Raw genomic sequence first — 18,031 nt, forward strand, 5'->3', positions numbered from 1 at the left:
CTAAATGCAGCTACTCTTGATTTATACTGGTGTGAGATAAGTATTGGATCCACAGAGAATTTGTGTCTTTTTGTGGTTAGCATTAAGAAAACATGTTAATTTCCCAGCCTCTACTTCAGTGGAGAAATCAAGTTAATGCATTCTCCAGCTGGGCCTTCGGGCATCTCCTTTCTCACTATGTCCAGTGTCAGAAATCCAAACCCTGTAGAGAGTAAAAGAAAAGGCAGCGAGCTGTAACAGAGGAAATAGTACTAACCAAAGAGGAGAGCTCTTATACATTCGTGCACTGCAGGCAAACTGGTTACAAAAGGAACTAGACAGAGTGAGATGTTCAGGTTAAGGGAAAGTATGAAATTTGAGCCAGAAAGGGGCTCAAGATAGTTCAGCAAGAGAGGCAACAGAATTCAGGGAAACCATTCAGGCTATTAAAATGAATGATGAAGATGTTTTCACAGGCTAGAAATAAGGACAAGCAGAGGAAGAGTTGATCTATGGAAGAGAATAGGGTCAGACTGAGGGAGGGAAGAAGGGGAAGGAGGGTATATGAAGTAGAAGGTGAGGCAGTAGAAGCAGAGGAAAATACTGAAAATGCAGTACTCCAAAGAGACAAGAGTGGAATCAAGTCAGACAAATTAGAAAGGGAGATGGATGAGCAAAAGGAGGAGGAGGAGTTTCAGCAGGGGGTGGAGTGTGGAGGAGAGGAAGGGAGAGAAGGGAAGAGGGTAAGGACTGGTTCATCAGGATGGAGAAAGATGATGAAGTTACGCTAAGATCAGGTTTGGGGTTTCCTGAAGTTCTAAGCCACTAGCGATGTGAAACTAGGAGTTCCTCTCTGAGTTTTTCTGTACGTGTGTGTGTGTTTCTGCCTTTCTGCTGTGGCTCTGATTGGGGTGATTAAAAACAATAGCTGGTTTAACAAAAGCCAAGGGGATGTGACAGGTAACTGAGAAGGAAATCGCTGTCTGCTTTTGGCTCGTTGGAGTTATTTGTGTCTAACGAGGCCAGCTTGTCGCCAGCCTCTTTGCAGATGAAATGAAGCGATGGGCTGAAGTAGGGCAAAGGAGGTGCCGTGTCCTGACAGGCTGAAGTGTGACCTGATGAATCCTAACCATCCTAGACAACTTCAGAAGAACAAGGGGAAAGAAGAAGGGGGTGGATGGGTGAAAAGACAGAGTCCAGAGTTAGGATAGTAGGGAAGTTAGTTATGGAGTAGAAAGAAAAAGACGTACAACATCCTATTTCAGACAGAGCACAAAGCACACAACCACAACCACTTTTACTGCAATATGGATCTTCCCAAGAAGGTATTTTATGTTGCTAAGGGCATTGTTATCCTTCTTCCTTCACTTAGATATTTTTTTTTAATTTCTTTGGATGGCGGTCTTGCATCTGCAAACAAATTTATACCGTTCTTTGTGTGTGTGTGTGTGTGTGTGTGTGTGTGTGTGTGTGTGTGTGTGTGCACGCGCGCGCGTGTGCGTATACAGTATTGGGAAGCAAAGTTTTTTTCTAAATGCATTCCATAGACTTGCTATTAAAGCCAGTGTCAGGAAAACACTTATGCACTTGTAGCTGTTTATCTACTTTGCACATCCAGATGTGTGCGTGGATCATTGCAGCGCAAATGCTAACTACACACACAACGATCTAAACAAATCTTTAGCCATGCGTTAGCACTCATCAGGATTTGAGCATTTGCAGGAAGCCATCCGTGCACTACTAATTTATTTCTATGCACTCGTGAAAGTAAATTGCTACAGTAATCTTTAGGTTAGGGACTGCGTAAGCACAGACAAATATTCTATTTGAGAACTACATAAATAATTGCTTGACATGGTAAAAAGAAAGAAAATTAGTTGAAAAAGCTAAAGACTTGGTGCAGATTATCTCCTATTGTTCTACACTTGAAACAGTCTAAGTAACTGACATTAATAGTTCATAAAAGAGTAAAGATTATACATAGGATTGGCAAACCAGTATTTTTTCATAAGTTATAAGAACATTATAGATCTCTTGTTGCTGGTAAGAAAATTTCTAATAAAATAAAGTGTCAAATTCTACAGTTGGGAGTCTTTACTGCCTTCTACCACATGTAGTCATTTTAGTGTCTAGAGTAGGGAGGTAAAAATATTAATATTTTGATTGAGCAGGGTTTAACACACATTTCACAGCCACTTTTCACGTATGCATGACATATAATACTGTGAAGAAACAAAGCCAAAGACTTTTCTATGGAAAACTCTTATGAATACTCCTCCTATGGAAAATCCTGGTTACATACAAAAATCATTTCATGACAAACATAAAACTTTAGAGCCCAATCCAGTGAAGCTGATGGGGAATAATGGCCGTTGATTAATTAATAATTAATTAATTAATAGCAGTTAAACTCTTTCATTACTCTCTTAACCAGATAGGCAAACACATTAACAATCCTTAGCACAAATAAGTATTCAAGATATACAGTGATTCTTTTACAGCAAAGTAGTTAGATGCTGGCTGTAACTTTTGCCAGTATAAATAATGGAGGCTTAATTGAAACCATTTTTAAAGATGGGCACTTTTTCTACATTTTTCCTTAGGAAAAGACATAAAAATAAAACTGACCAGGCCAGTTTTTACAAAAAAGAAAGCCACACCTGACCCCTTTGGAGAATCTGCCCTTTAATATCTAAGACAACATAGCCAGAAAAGGACTCTTAGAATATGAAACATTTAGAAACATTTTACACTATTTTAACTGGTAGAAGTGTTTTTTAAAACTGACCTGAAGTTAACCATATGATCATTAATTGAGTTCTCTCTCAGGTTACAGCTCAATGAACAACAATCAGTGTCTCCTATGTATGGTTAAATATTTGTTTTTGAAAAACATGTGGAAATGGAACCTTTTTCCAGTGAAATATTATCAAAATAAATAAGAAATAAAAGGGTATTTTGTGTCCATTATTTATGCAGATATGCTTGAGAGAGACTAAAGATACAAAACAAAATCTATGTTAACTGTTTGTCAAAATGCATGGTCTTCCTTTTCCTTATTGAACAAACTGACCTTTATACTATTTTGTATCTGCAGATAAATATTGTTTTTGTTGCATAAAATTCTCATACATTAGAAAAAGGAAAACAAATCTGTGGATAATTCTATGCAAAATTACTGGAAAGTTTTGACATGTTCCTAGGTTACATAAATATGTAGGATATATGGATGGATACATGTGTATATGTATATGCACATCACATCACACACACATACGTAACAGGACCATACTGTGCCCTGAGTGATGGTGGTGTATGGTTCAGGAATAGGGGCTGTATACTATTTACTGCTATAAGGTGGGGGAGAAGGAGTGACATCTTTTTTTTGCTACCAGCAAACTTGGTACCAGCCTTCTTGGCCATCTAAACACCATTATTTGGTGATAAAAAAGGAAGTGACATCTCTCCCCCACTTCCTGAGAGAAGTTAGCCTTTGGCTGCTCCTATACTGTTAGCCACCACCATTGCTCTGCCCTCTCTGATGCTGGAGCCAGAACCACTTCAGGGTAGGTACAGGGTAGGAAAAGTTGGGGACAATGGTGGGAGACGAGAGGGTGAGGCATGCTCCCAGTTCTGTTTCAGTTCAACCCCGTTTACCCATGTTGTGTGCACATACATACAGCATATTTTAGCACCGTAGCTTTGTAGCTTATACATACCCCATAATCAGGTACATAAGTGTCTCATTTAAAACTGGGTTGTACCCCTCTCGTTTGGCTAGGGTGGGGAAATAAGACCTTTTCTGGCTTCCAGTATACCGTTCTTTGTTCTACCTACAGTCTGGGTAGGGTGCATCTGCTGCTCTTACCTGAGGCTTCTCAGCAAGAAACCTAGTGAAGAGAGAGTTTGAGATGGTAGACCTGATACACCTGGGTGGAAGAAAGTAAACATTTTATTTACACACAAGCACACTTGAAATTCTTTATTTTCAAAACTGGGGTTTTTTTTGGTTTTCTATTTGTTTCTATTTTGTGTCAGATTTCTATTCATATACCTTATAAGATTTCTGCATAAAGTGCCATTTCAATTGAAGTATTTTTTGTTCAAAGAACAGAAAAATTATGATCAGTTATGTTCAGTATCTCTGAATTCTGTATTTTACATACAATCCTAAAAGATCCAATCTAGCCCTCATGAGAAAATAAGAATGACTTGATTCTCCTTCCATGTCAAATGCCATAAATCAGGAGCAACAACATTCAGTTAACTAGAGAGAGATTGGAATGAATGGATATACTCTCAGGCCCCACTAACATTATACATATTCTGAAGAATAATTTTCTTACTTTATAGGCTCTACTGTACAGTACTGGATCACACTAAAGGAAAAAAGAACCAAAACTTTAACCTCTCCTAATAGGAAATTAAATTTAAATAGTATAATTAGTCACCTTTTTGAGGATAAGTGTACAATGGCAGCTCATTAATAATCTGCCCCCTATAATACTTATCATATACTTAAGTAAATGATTTTAAGAAATAAGTTCCATTTCCAACGCCAAGCAGAAATAACATTACTACAAGCCTCCGGAGGAAGTCATTACCAAAAAGACTCATAAGATAAAAAAATAACTTTCTTCTTATAAGCCACTAGTCTATGCCCAAAGTCCCATGCACTTTGTGACTCCTGATTTTCTGTTATAGAGATGTGTGATCTGAGAGGGGGGTACAGCAATGAATGGCAGTACATGAAATGAAAATTACTACAGATTATAAGACTTGTTGCTAAGCAATTTGATCCCATACTTCTACAAATCTGTACCTTTCTTTTGTACAGCCTTGGGGAACACTGAGCTGTGAACAATTTCTAAAAAACTATCATTGGCTTACATCCGAAGTTGATGTCACTCCAGTTTTGCATCAGTGTAATAAGGTTTTGATTTAGAGTTTTGCTGCATCAGAATCAGATGCAAAGAATAAACACAGGAAAAATGTTGGGTTCTGTGTTTTTGGTGCTCATTTTTAGAATTCACTAAAATTTCAACATGTTTAATATCCTGTGATTTTTCAAAATTCCAGAATCAGTGCTTTTGAAAAACAAATAGTTTAAGTTTACATTTACATAATACAAAGCTTTATATCTGGATTGTAACACATGTAGTAGGGTAGTGATTTGCTAACTCTTAGTCCACTGGTTATATTACATGTCACCTTTTCAGATCAGTGGAAGACAAGATTATTTAGCATTTGTCCATCGATTTCCATTTTTAACCAAATGCTTACTAGCAGCAGCTAGATCAGACTAGTAAGATTACAAGAGTTGAGATAAGCCCATCCTGTAAATGATACATCAGGCATGACAGAACCCACTTTAATATAATTTATGGTAGATTTGTTATGGTCACTTCTGTGTCAGCAGCAATGAAGCATTGTCTTCAATTTACAGGGAAGAGAGTGAAATGGTATCTAGTACTGGATTGATGATAAAAGGAATTAATCCCACAAGGTAAATTAGGTTCTGAGTATAAGGTGCTTTTTCCATCCTAAAGAAAATGCCTGGAAATTAAGGTCCATTTGCTAGATGGTGTTACAAATACAGTCAGCACTAAATATTCCTTTTTAATGTAAAAATGTGTTTACTTTGTGTTATTCTATAGGTCAGTAACACATATGCCAGGTTGATTATACGGCAAATTTTCATTAACTCAGAGAAAATATGCATTGGAATTTCTTATGAATCCATTCCTTAGCTGAATTGAGAAAATAAGTAAAACACAAGTTCTCGAGCATGATTCTAGTAAAGATACTGCTAAATGTGTTGCCAAGCAACAAACCTGACTCATAATCACATGATACTGAAACAAATTCGACAGAGGTGTCCCCCCAAACAAAGGGAAGCAATGAGTCATTGCCAGCTTGTTCAAAAATAACACGAGAAACAATCTTGCAGAAATTGTGTTATTCACAGCACTGTTTTTCTTCAGGCTCACATAAAAAACTAATTACAGAAAACCATCTGAAATTATCTGAAGCTTTTGAAATGCCAGATATTGAAGGAATGACAGGTGAAACTGGTGGAATACAAAACTATTCAGACCACCGAGTTACGGGGAGAGAACTGGCCAATTCCGAGATGGATTACAAATCAAGATCCCCGGAACCAGATGATCAGGACGATGAAGACAGAGCCTGTGCATGTGCTTGCAATTGGAGGTGTTCTATTTAATTATATCATTTACAATTTCTTGTGTGTTTCATTGAAGGATCTTGTTTTTCTCATTTGTGGCTTTTTGGTTGAAGTCAAGGTGCCTTGAACTGTCTGTGAAAGTTACCTGTCAAGTGAGGGCCTATTTTCTACTTTTCGTTATGATGAAGCTTGCTTCTGTCAAGTGCTTCGTTTTGGATACTGGCTTTCTTTGAAGTGAACACGATGACTGCATAAAGAGAAGCTGGCTGTAAGAAAGGCCTGATGCCTTCCTCTGTTGATCATAGCAGACGGGCTGAAGTTGAAGTAGTTGCTGAAGAATCAAGTGTCACTTAGCTTGCTGTTTATTTTATTGTTTTTCATACTGTAATTAAGCATGAACTTCAACTATAGCAGTAGATTTTAGAGTGTTCATAAGAAATCTACTTTCTTGCAACAGACTTGCTGAATTTGGACTGCTTGAATCATCTACTCTTCATTGAAGCAACCTTTGTATTCAAAGCTGATTCCCTGCTCCAAGGTGTGCGAAAGAACCGTATTCATTTCTATTAATATTAACTAAGTGCTAGAATTCATCAGGACTATGTACTTGATTGGCGGAGCTATCTGACTTGCACTTTAGTATATACCATTTGTACTTAACTATTATTGTAAATAATACTATAACTATGAATGATTATCAAAACCCAAACTGTGTATGTACCAATATCAGGTCTCAAATCTTCAACAACCAGCATTACTGAATTGTTGAAATGTATTATTATATTACACTTTTTTAAAATCTAAGAATTTAATTTATTTCTGTAATGTTATACACAGAATATTTATTTTAATATTAATATAAATATTACCTGATTCAGTGTTTCACTTCTAGCCATGAAAACTTCCATTGATTAAAAACTGGTGGATTCAAGACTTAACTTGAATGGATATGTTCCATGAATCTATTTCAGTTGGGTTGGTTATTTTGGTTAAGTTGCTACCTAGTTATCTTTTGTCCAGTATATTGGCTTTGCCACATGTTATACATGTACTCAGTATTTGTTGTGGAAACTTTATCCGAAGAAAAGAGAACACACTTCTTTGGGGCCTGATTTAGATATTATTTACATTTGAACTGAGCAAATCAGAAGTACTACAACTGAAGTCAGTGGTATTCTATCAGTTCAGAAATGACATAAGATTAGAACGAAGCATTTATGCTATGAGACAGTGAAAGCAAATTTTCCGAGAAGCATGAAGAAAACATTTCAATGTCTTCTTATAATGCCAATTAGCAACTTCTGAAGTCAGATTCCAAAGCTGAAATTTAGTTTATATTTTTGTTTTGATTTGGAAAACTCATATCCATGTTTTGCTTGATATCCCAGAGCTGAGCAAAGTCTTACTTCCAGTTGTTAATTGCTATGGCTTAAAAACAATGATGATTAGCTATTGTAGATTCTTTAATTGTGGGTTTGCTTCTATTTCTTCTGAAAATGTGTGATTTACTACTAAGGAAAATGTACAATGCAGATGTGATATTTTATCAAAATTCCTAACGTTCTAGAAGTGCGTATTTTGCAATTTTTTCAAAAAGTTTGGAATAAAACAAAATATGACCTTAGTTATCTGTTGCTATTGAATGGAAGAAGATATAATGGAGATAATGAAGGAGAAAAAGATTAACTTTGATTCTAATTTTTGTCCTATGCAGGTGTAAGCCAAATACCACTACAGTGACTTATAACGGGTATAACTGAATAGAGAGTCAATACCATAATGGTGATTTTCAACCAAATGGTGCTAACAGTGGAGATTAATTTTACCTGCTGATGAAAAGGCCAGTTTACCATTTTATTTTTGTGGTAGCCATCATTATTGGCCATGGAACAGCATCCACAGCCTGTATTGTCTGTCCCTCAGATGCTGGACTTCTGCCTGAATATTATAAGCTATTTGGTTAGGATGTTGCTTCAATTATTTGTATTTATTATGTCTAACAGACATAAAAAGAACTAATGGTTTTATTGCTGTATTGACTTGCTAAATCAAACAACCAGTCATTTTCAGGAATGTTAATGTAAACCAAAAATAAAAACACAAGAAAAATATGCATTTATGTGAAGCAAACTGTTCATATCCCACAAGCAGAGTCTCTTGTTCCCTTTTCTACACATTAAAAGAATGGAAAGGTCAGTTTACAATGATATGGTGATTATAATAATTTATAATAATTTTATATTCATAATTTATTTCATAAGAGTTGAGCTAATCATTAAATAGATTTCCTACCCTGTAGCTTCATATTAAATTATGGAATTAATGTAGGATTAAGATTTAGCAAAAGGATGGAAATTATATTTAGTAAATCACTTTTAAGCAAGTTTTTACTATTGCTGCTTTAATTATCAGGAAACAGTTTTGGTAAGACATGTATTCTTTTATAAAACAAAACAAATAGCCCCCCGCCCCCTGCCCCCCTTTGGATTAAGGCTAGGTTCAGTTCACGGAAAAAAAACCTATTTATTTGGAAATTGAAATAAATTCCATAACCTTTCCTTATTTTAAGCAGCAATCAGTATGGAATTTGTATTTTGGTGCCAGAATTGTATAATTTTTCCCCATTAAATAGCATGCAAATCTAATATTCTGTTTTCAAATTTGACTGTGTGTTATGAAGAATGTATTAATTTTAATAGTTCTATTATTGAAATGAACTAAAACCCAACATTTTCTAATGATATAATTTCCTAATTATATTTTTAATACTTTTTATAAAATTTCTCTTTATATTATAATTCTGTTTCCTTCTGTTGAATTTATACAGGTTATTCTGTGAAATTATACAGGTTTTAATCAAACATGCATGCATGAATACACTCTAAATACAGGTTTCTCTTTCATTGTGAACACTGAAATGTATTAAATTAAGGTACCCCACAGGTATTTTTCTCTTTCAAATATTTAGCAATGTTCAAGAGACCTGTGACCTTTATACTGAATTGTATTTTTTAATTTCTTGCCCCTTCTTTCTACAAACAATATAGCTAGTAAAAACTGAGATCTAAAGGCCAGGACATTTAAAATAAAAATATCTTCAATCAAACTGTAAAATCTTAAAACAGGCTTGAGTCAAAACATTAATATGTCTTCAGCATTTGAACTGACTCATTTTGGACACTTTGAGTGCATCTACACATCACCCTATGTCACCATAGCGATGCACTACATCACTGTACAGCATGCTACAGGAATGTAGTGATCATGTGAATCTTCATGTGACATGCAGCTACTTCACCGTAGCAGCACATTCCCCCATTTTAGTGCACCGCTACAGTGAAGTAGAGACTAAAACTAACTGTGCCACACGCATAGTACAGTACAGGCAGTTACTGTGCTGTGCTTTAGGTCTTCCAAAAGGAAGTACTAAAACATGGTGCAGTAACAACATTGTTGTAGGGTGATGTAGACATGCCCTTTTACTTGATTTTTTTCTGATTTTTTTTTTGCATTCATTCATTCATTCTTTTTTTTTTTGTTAAATACTCATTCACATGCATGTAAGTTACTCAACTCAATTGAATAAAAATTAAAAGAATTTAATTTATTCCATTTTATTGATAAACACATCTGTTTATTTTTTCTAGGATAGATGTGTTGTATATTTATAGATCTGCAAAATATACCTAGCCTTATTACAGACTTTAATTTCATGAGTTTTCTCTGAAATGTTATATACATTCCTGTGCTTTTGTTAAAACAGACTTCCATTCTTAGACTTCAATTGCTAGTCACTAAATTAGGTTTAGCAAATGGTGTATCATATGAAATACATTTTTAGAATATTCTGACGCAGGTTTTTTACTTTTAATACTGATTTTCAATCATACCAGAGTTAAGTGGATGTGGCAACTATTTCTCCTTAGTGGTTTACTGTATTGTGAAAAATACTGTAACAATCTTAGTTAATTGAACTATCTTAGTTTAACTGAGCAATCTTAGTTAAAAATTAGGTTGCTAAAATGGATTTTTGCATATAATATCCAATAGGGGTATACATTACAAAAAGACATATTTAGTAATTATGAAGCACCAAAACATTTACATTTTTATGAATAAAAAACAATTTTGAACAGAACATCTCAAGACAGATTTTTTTAAAGAAAAAGTCTGATATATAACAAAGAACAACACTATACTGAATGTTAATTATATTCAGCATGACATTTTAACATCAGTGATATATAGGAGGCAGTCACGTTTCTAGCAAAAGTGTTCCTCAATCTCATTTGTACATGGGTTCTTGAAGGTGTAATTAACTTGTCAATTATGAATCTCAGAACTTCTGAAGTGAAATCCATCAAACTAGCTTAAAGTCTAGTTATCCAGGCTGTGTACAAGAAGAAAGATGAAATCCACACAATCAAACTAGGTCCAGGATATGGAGTAGCTGCAGTCTGCCCCATATGTCCCACTTTCATCTATGCCTCTGTTACAATAGTCAATATAGCTCAATAATATATTGTGTCCTCTCTGTCACTGATTCAGGGTAGTGGGATCACTGTAGGTATGAGGTATAATCTCCTTGAGCCTCTTTGACTGTCCATTACTGCTGTATTTGCATGAGAATAACTTTGGTAGGGAATCTTGCATATTTATCTTACCATCTAAGCAATTTGAAGACTTGTACATTCCGAGATGGACTTAATCTTTGAAATGTGGCGTACAATGGTCTTTGACCGTCGTGCAATATCTAGAGAAAGTTATAATCAGACACAGGAAAGAAACAGCAGAAGAGAACCAATTTTATGCAATTTCCTATGCACCCTCTCAAAGGTTTTCAAAATATGTGGGTGAAGTTAGGTTCCCAAGTCCATATTTTATGTATCTAACTCGTTTTCAAAAGTGCTGAGAGTGCAACACTGCTAAATGAGGACAGTCTGTAGGAGGGCATCAGACAGAAACATCTCCACAGTTTTGAATGCATGAATATTAGATAAAAATCTATGAGAGGGAAAACCACTGAGATTAGACAAAGTTATGTGAGGGAAAACAGAGCACTGCCTTACCTGCAAATATCCCTTATGATAACATTTTGGCAACTGGTTAATTACCAAGTTCAATATTCTCTTAATTTCTTGTTAATGAATTACTCAGTAGCAGTTTGTGTATGGAAGCCTAATAATTTTACTTGATCAAAAAATAGTCAGTATTTTTCTCAACCCCCTTTCCTGATGTTTACATTTTCAGATTTTTCTTCTAAATTAACTTTCAATAGTCTCCCACAAAATATTTCAACATTTTTCCTATGAAAGGGTTAAACATTTTCCACAAAATGCATAAATAGAAAATGAAAACTTTAAAAAAACCTATTTGCTTTCATCCTCTGCCACACTTCGTGCGCTCTCTCTTTCCCCCTTTCTTTTCTCTTACATGCGTTACCCCTCAGAAAATATTAAAAAAAAACAATTTTGTTCTGGGAAAAAAATCAGTCTAGAAAAAAGGTGATTTGAGATATTTTCATCACAACAATAATTTTAAATGGAAAATTTCCGCCATTTGCATTTCTTATTCACTTTACATTTAAAAAAAATCTCATTAAAAGAGTTATTCGTTAACATCTATAACATTTATTCTTTAACCACAGGCCAATACAAGGTTAAAATTAAGTAATACTAACAATATAAATCATAAAACACACATTTAGCCTTGAAAGATAAGTTTAATATGACTGGTTGCACCTGCTCTACAAGAATATCTACACAATGTTCATGTAGTTGGCATGCATATTTTGGAGTAGACCTATGTACATGTGTTTAGTTCTATCTTTATTTTGGTTTAAAGTCACCATTTATTTCAAAGGGATTAGTGCTACTTTATTGTTAGGACAACAGTGATACTTTACTTGGAGAGAAGAGAACTATGAGGAAGTTGATGAAAAGTCGTAGAATGACTGTCATTTGTGGGGAATGGGACAATCCAAATCCTCAGTCCCACACCCGAGACCTAGGGGTATTTGTTTCAGCCTACTGAAATAAACAAGTCTAGATGAGGACTGTTCATCAAAATTTTAAAACAGTCTTTTCAGTATCTATTGCATCACTTAACTATACATAATGTTACTGTAATCAAAAATAGGGGGTGAAACACTGTAGCAAGCATTACCAATATTATTTCTCTCTCTCTCTCTTGCTCTCTTTATTTTTAAAGAAATGTTGATTAAACTAGTTGTCCTTTGATATGTCACTGAAAGGTTTTTCTTCACATGCTCATAGTTATTTACTATAGGGTTTTTGTTATGTCTGCTTGGGAAAGTGCTAGAACCCTATACAGACAGGGCTGTAAAGAGAGATGACAGCAAAGCATGATAGTAAAGCCACCTATGTTTGTTGATATGTAGTTTAAACACTGACTATACTTAGTGTGCTATCTGGAAATCCTGCTTTTAGGAAGATTTGCACATAAATAATAAGTGAAGTGATAGTAGACTGATAGTGTGATAATTTTTATTTATATTACTACCTGAATTTAAGTTTCAGTTAAAGTTAACTTGGTTCTTTATCTGCAAAGAACGAAATTTCTTTATCTGTGTGATGTCTGAGAGTTCTTAATCTTGTAATAAAGCAGTTTCATGTTCACAATCTGTTAATAATTTGCTTCTTTGTCTTAGAATTTCTTCTGCATCTGCTTTGTGTTATAATATTAATGACTGTAAAGTGATTGCATTGATTTCGGCTTACAGCATGGGTCACTGTGGTATATATCGTGTCTGTGTATTTTTATTGCATGTTTACTGAAAGGAATGGATCTTCCTGATATTATTCAAGCTTATTCTTTAAATTCCATTAAAATATCATTTAAGAAAAATTAGTCCCAATTCATCAGAGTTATTCCTGTGTTTTGCCAGTGGAGCAGTGGGATGATATCAACATAAAACTGGAGAAACACAATCTGAAGCAAACCATTAACAGACAGCTAGGGAACAAGGAGGTAAATAAAAAACCAAGATAATTATATAGTTGGAAGTCAATAGAAACCAGGGATCCTAAAATGGGGGTCTTTAAAAGATTGGCTTAGATTGTTAAGTAACCTGTCTTTAAATGATAAAGTTAAATATTCACTACCCGCTTAAGCTGCAACCATTCAACCTTGGACTCTGGTCTTTAAAGATCTCACACACTGAGCAAGGTCAGGGATAATTATTCCCTTCAAGTCTGAATCAAGGCCTGATTGCATATAGCTGCTCCCAAAGTGTGGTGGGGGAGGTACAAGAAAGATTTTCAGCCTGGTATTCATGAGCTGGGTAAAAATCAAAAGCCACATGCCTCTGCAAGCACACTTCATGGCTGATGACATGTCTAAACCTCAGTCAGCAGTTGGGATTGCAGCCCAGGTAGATGCACCTGGGTTACTGTTAATTCAGACAGTCTGAGTGACAATAAAGAGACAGCAGTTCAGACCTAAATATGTAAGGATCTTCAGTAGGTTGGCAATATGCTTCTCCAGGTCATCGAGTTAACTGGTCAGCTACTCGAAAGCTAATTTGAGTGTCTACTCACGATGAAATCCTGCCTCCCAACTGCCATGTAGGCATGTCCTAAGATGCAGCAAAGGGAACTGGGGGAAGCAGAGAGGAAATGAAGTTGACTGAGTATACTCCACATTGGGGTAGTGTCACGGCGGGGTCCTGCAGGAGGGCCGTGATCTCCTCGAGGTCCCTCGCTCCGTGTCAAGGCCGACCCAAGGCACCCTCTTATCCTCGCCCACCACGTCTTTGAAGTTTGTGCATATAGTTGGGAGGCTGCCTATGACTCCCTGGGCATGGCTACTCGGCACCTCTGTCCCCGTGTGTTCCTGGACCCCCCTGGGGGTCTCCCGGTGTAATGGGTGCTCCCCAGGCACCCTAGCCTTATGGGCTATGTGTGGCTCCTACCAGCCCCTAATACCACGTCCCAAGCCACGCAGATGTAATAGACGTTGGTGTGTCAACATGCCCGCTTCCCGGGCTCTCTCCAATATACAGCCCCTCACTGGGACTCTCGTCAAGCCCCCACTCTTGTAACGTTGCCCCTCTCTGGGGCCTTCGCAATAGCGCCCCCCTGCCTGGGGCCTGCTACGCTCGCGCTGGGCTTCTTGGTAACGCCCCCTGACTCTCAGGCCCACCGCACTGCTCTCCCCTTCTCTCAGGGCACACCATGCTGCTACCCCCTCTCACCGGGGCAACCGCAGCACTCTACCCTGCTCCGGAGTTTGCCGCAGCACTAGCCATTCTCCAGAGACTCACTGTGCCCGCACTGGGCCTCCTAATAATGTTGCCCCCTCTCTAGGGCTTGCTACGCCCATCCTGGGCTTCCTAATACCACCGCCCCCTTCCTGGGGCTCGTTGTGCCCGCACTGGTGCATCTCAAAGCTGCCCCTCTCTGGGGCTGGGGTCTACGTACCCTGCACACAACCCGGGGTCTCTGTTCCCCACCCACAACCCACTGGTTGCACTCCTCACTGCCAGTTGCGCCTTCACTGGTACCGGGGTCCCCATACCACTGGGGTTCCCCCTTAAAGTACTGTGCCCTCACTCAGGCGCTGGGGCTCCCATACCTCTGGGGTCCCTATGAGGCCTCCTCCAACCCCTATAGCCTCACCCAAACCTCCGGTGTAATACAAACACTACCAAAACAAAACACAAGCTTCCTGGCTATAACTTAACTTAAGGACGCCTGGCTGTAACAACATAGTTCCTGCATCCCAGAGCCACCATCCTTCAGCCTGCTCGAGCAGTACTCACATCCTAGCTACATGAACTCCTACCCCTCTGGCTGCTAGCAGGGAACTGCCAGCCTAGCCTCAGCCCTGGGCTTTATAAGGGCCAGGCCCTGCCTCCTACAGGCAGCTGACTCTCATTAGGTGTGAGTCAATTTATCTGGAGTTGCCCTGGCAACTCGCAGCTGAGCTCATCATCCCTAAATATGTAAGGATCTGTAGCTACCGCGACAGGTAGCTATTGAAGTATGCACAGTATACATTGTAGGGGCAGAACTCCTCCTCTGTGCACAGGCAGCTGAACTCCACCCAACACAAGGCAGAGTTTAAATGGAGATGGCTGGGGATTTTCTGACAGCCTTTTTTTTTCTTCTTTCATAAAAAATAAATAAATTGCTAATTCACAAAAACATTTGCATTTTGACAAACTTCAGTTAAACACAAGGAATGTGTCAAGAGAATATGCTCACTTGGCAGGTTCTGGGTAAGGCCATACTTCCAAGAGCTTTGGCTCTATGGCTTGCCTGTCATGAGAAGTCCAGCCCGTCCAAGCTCCCTTCTAGTCAGTTGGGAAAATGGTAACCCTGGAAGCAGCAACTGAGAAGGGGCTTTTAGCACTTCTAGAGTCTACCTCCAGACAAGGGACCTTCATACTTTTGGCAGTTTATCAGACTGCCCTGAACTCCAAAGTAAAGGGTGAACTGGAAAATGAAAGTCCCTCACAGCTGGTCAAAGCCTAGGGAGTCTCTGAGAAACAGGACAGCTGGCAGCCCCATTTCACTTTGGGAAAACAGAACTCAGGTGAATTTTTCAGATGAATGTTCCAGACTAATTAAAATAAATCTTTTCCACAAAGCCTTTTAAAATGTTTTATATTGTACTTAGTAAAAGAGTCATGAAGTTTGTACCCAGACACTGCAGAACTATTGTGGTTCTGCCTGTACTTTGGACATCCAGATATGCATCAGATATGCTCAATCCAGCCAATCTGAAGGTGCAACTGCCTTAGTTTTATGAACATTTTTTTGGAAGATGAATCTCACACTTCTTTTTATAAATATAATATAATAATTAAATATAAATTATCTATTGCTTTAAATCAGATTTTTTTTTTCAAATTAGGGTGATGCATCCCTTTCAGAAAGTTTAAAAAAGTGCCTCAAAATATATGTCACTTTGTAAATGAAGCAAATCATTACCCTAATTACAAGCTGGTCAATAATATTTGTTCCACATTTTTTAATTTGCTGCCACTCATTGCTTTAAGTTGCAATTAAAAAAACAGCAATAACTTGCACTTCTGCATCACTGAATTCACTGCCCTATTCTGACTTACATTTTTTGTATATCGTAAATCTATGAATAGGGAAAAGTACAGCTAGATACTTAAAAAAAAAAAAATAACATTTTTATGACAGTTTCATGGCAGACGGATTTTTGTTGTGATGACAAGGTGTTACTATCGCATAGTGGTTTGGCTGTTTTTATCCATATCACAAAACTACCAGGGAAGCTGCTACTAAGGATGCATATACACAATCTCAGAACCATGCTAGTGAACACTTTAGCGAGGTACTACAGTGAGCTCATTGGTGCACACACAGTGGCACATTAAACATTACATTTCTACCGGTGGAACAACAGTTCCACAGACAGGAATTCAAAGTGTACAAGCATTTAAACAATTTCTACTGGACCAAAAATGTTGGGTCTCGTTGAAACTTCTGCCACCTCTGATGGGGAGAAGTGGCCTCTGGTAGAGGGTCTACAGGAGAAACAAATGCTTGTACACTTACCTCTCTGATAGAAACCTCCTCATTGCCTTCTGGTATCCAAAAGTACTTTGTTCTGTGCCCTGTCCTTCCCACAGAAAGACAATCAGTGATTCAGCTGAACATTATTGCTCTGCCTGATCACAAAACAAACCCCTTCACCTGACAGTTTCAGGGTTGAGAAAGCCAAGTCCCTCTCAGCGGGTGCAGGAAGTTGACCCAGTGCACCAGACCCCAATCCCAGTGATATAACTAGGGTGAGGCAAATGGAGCATTAGCTCAAGGCACTAACGATGAAGGGGTGGCTGAATCCTCCTCCCCCCTGAAAGGGTGCCTGAATCCTCTTCCCATCTAGCCCTGGGAGTCTACATTACATTAGGGACAGCCCTGTGCTGCTGATGCCTGGCCAAAGGAACAACCCTGCATCCAACAGTGCATCTGGAGAGAAGGAGCAAGTGGAATGGTGCTTTCCCCATGCAGGGAGTTTTCCTTACAGCAGACACAGCCCTACATCCAGCAGCATATCTGGGGAGTGGGGGAGTGAATGGGACAGTGGAGCGGAAAGCAACATGCTATGTTTGCAATTGGTGGATAGTCCAAGTCTTGTATAATTCTTAACATAGGCAGGGGATATTCTGGCACTTTTCAGGAACAAAGAATTCCCTCTAAAATACAGACTTCTAATAACGTATTTTTGTCTTCTAAACTAAGAAAAAAAGAAACAGAAGGGGTCCCAATGGAAGCTATTTTCAGTACATTGTTTGAAGTTTACTCATATCTGCATGCTTTATTTTTGACTAGTGAAGGAGATAAAAAGCCTGGCCAAAGCATTTGTTTATAACTAAAGATTTTTTTCCCTACATCCACTCTATCTGGCAGCAAAGACAGATAGTTTGGTGAACTAAAAATCAAAGTAAATCTACAGACTAAATTAATCCATTTTCTTATTCTCTGTAAATTGACCTAGTTTTACTTTTAACACTTCCAATGAAAGGTAATTAAGTAAAGCTTTGCTTTGATTACATTTTAAAGGCACTAAAAACTGCAACATTTTAAAAAACAGAAACAATAAATATGCTTCTCTGACTCAAGATTTTTTATATTTATAAAATGGGTATTTTTTCCAAAGCAAATGGGTATTTTTTTCCAAACCATGGGAGATCAATGTAGTAAAGTGATAACTGAAGAGAAAACTCAGTAGTAGAAGTAGTGTTATACCAGAGGTTGGAAAAAACGTCAGTGAAGCTGGTGGGTGTAGTTATCCCCCTTAGTTTAGGATAAATGTAGGAAAGAATCAAACTCCTTTGTGGAAATAGTTGAAACCACAGCAGCCACT

At 37.7% G+C, this 18,031-nt stretch overlaps 1 long non-coding RNA gene across 1 annotated transcript; it reads left to right on the forward strand.

Annotated features, from left to right (window-relative positions):
• The first annotated feature begins 766 nt into the window (after window positions 1–766).
• Window positions 767–13,036, forward strand: LOC132249510 (uncharacterized). Its single transcript, XR_009460986.1, has 2 exons — window positions 767–1,304; window positions 5,964–13,036. It is a non-coding gene; the product is annotated as an uncharacterized LOC132249510 (long non-coding RNA).
• Window positions 13,037–18,031: the final 4,995 nt, after the last annotated feature.

This window comes from Alligator mississippiensis, chromosome 3, assembly GCF_030867095.1.
Source record: "Alligator mississippiensis isolate rAllMis1 chromosome 3, rAllMis1, whole genome shotgun sequence".
Taxonomy (NCBI): Eukaryota; Metazoa; Chordata; order Crocodylia; family Alligatoridae; genus Alligator; species Alligator mississippiensis.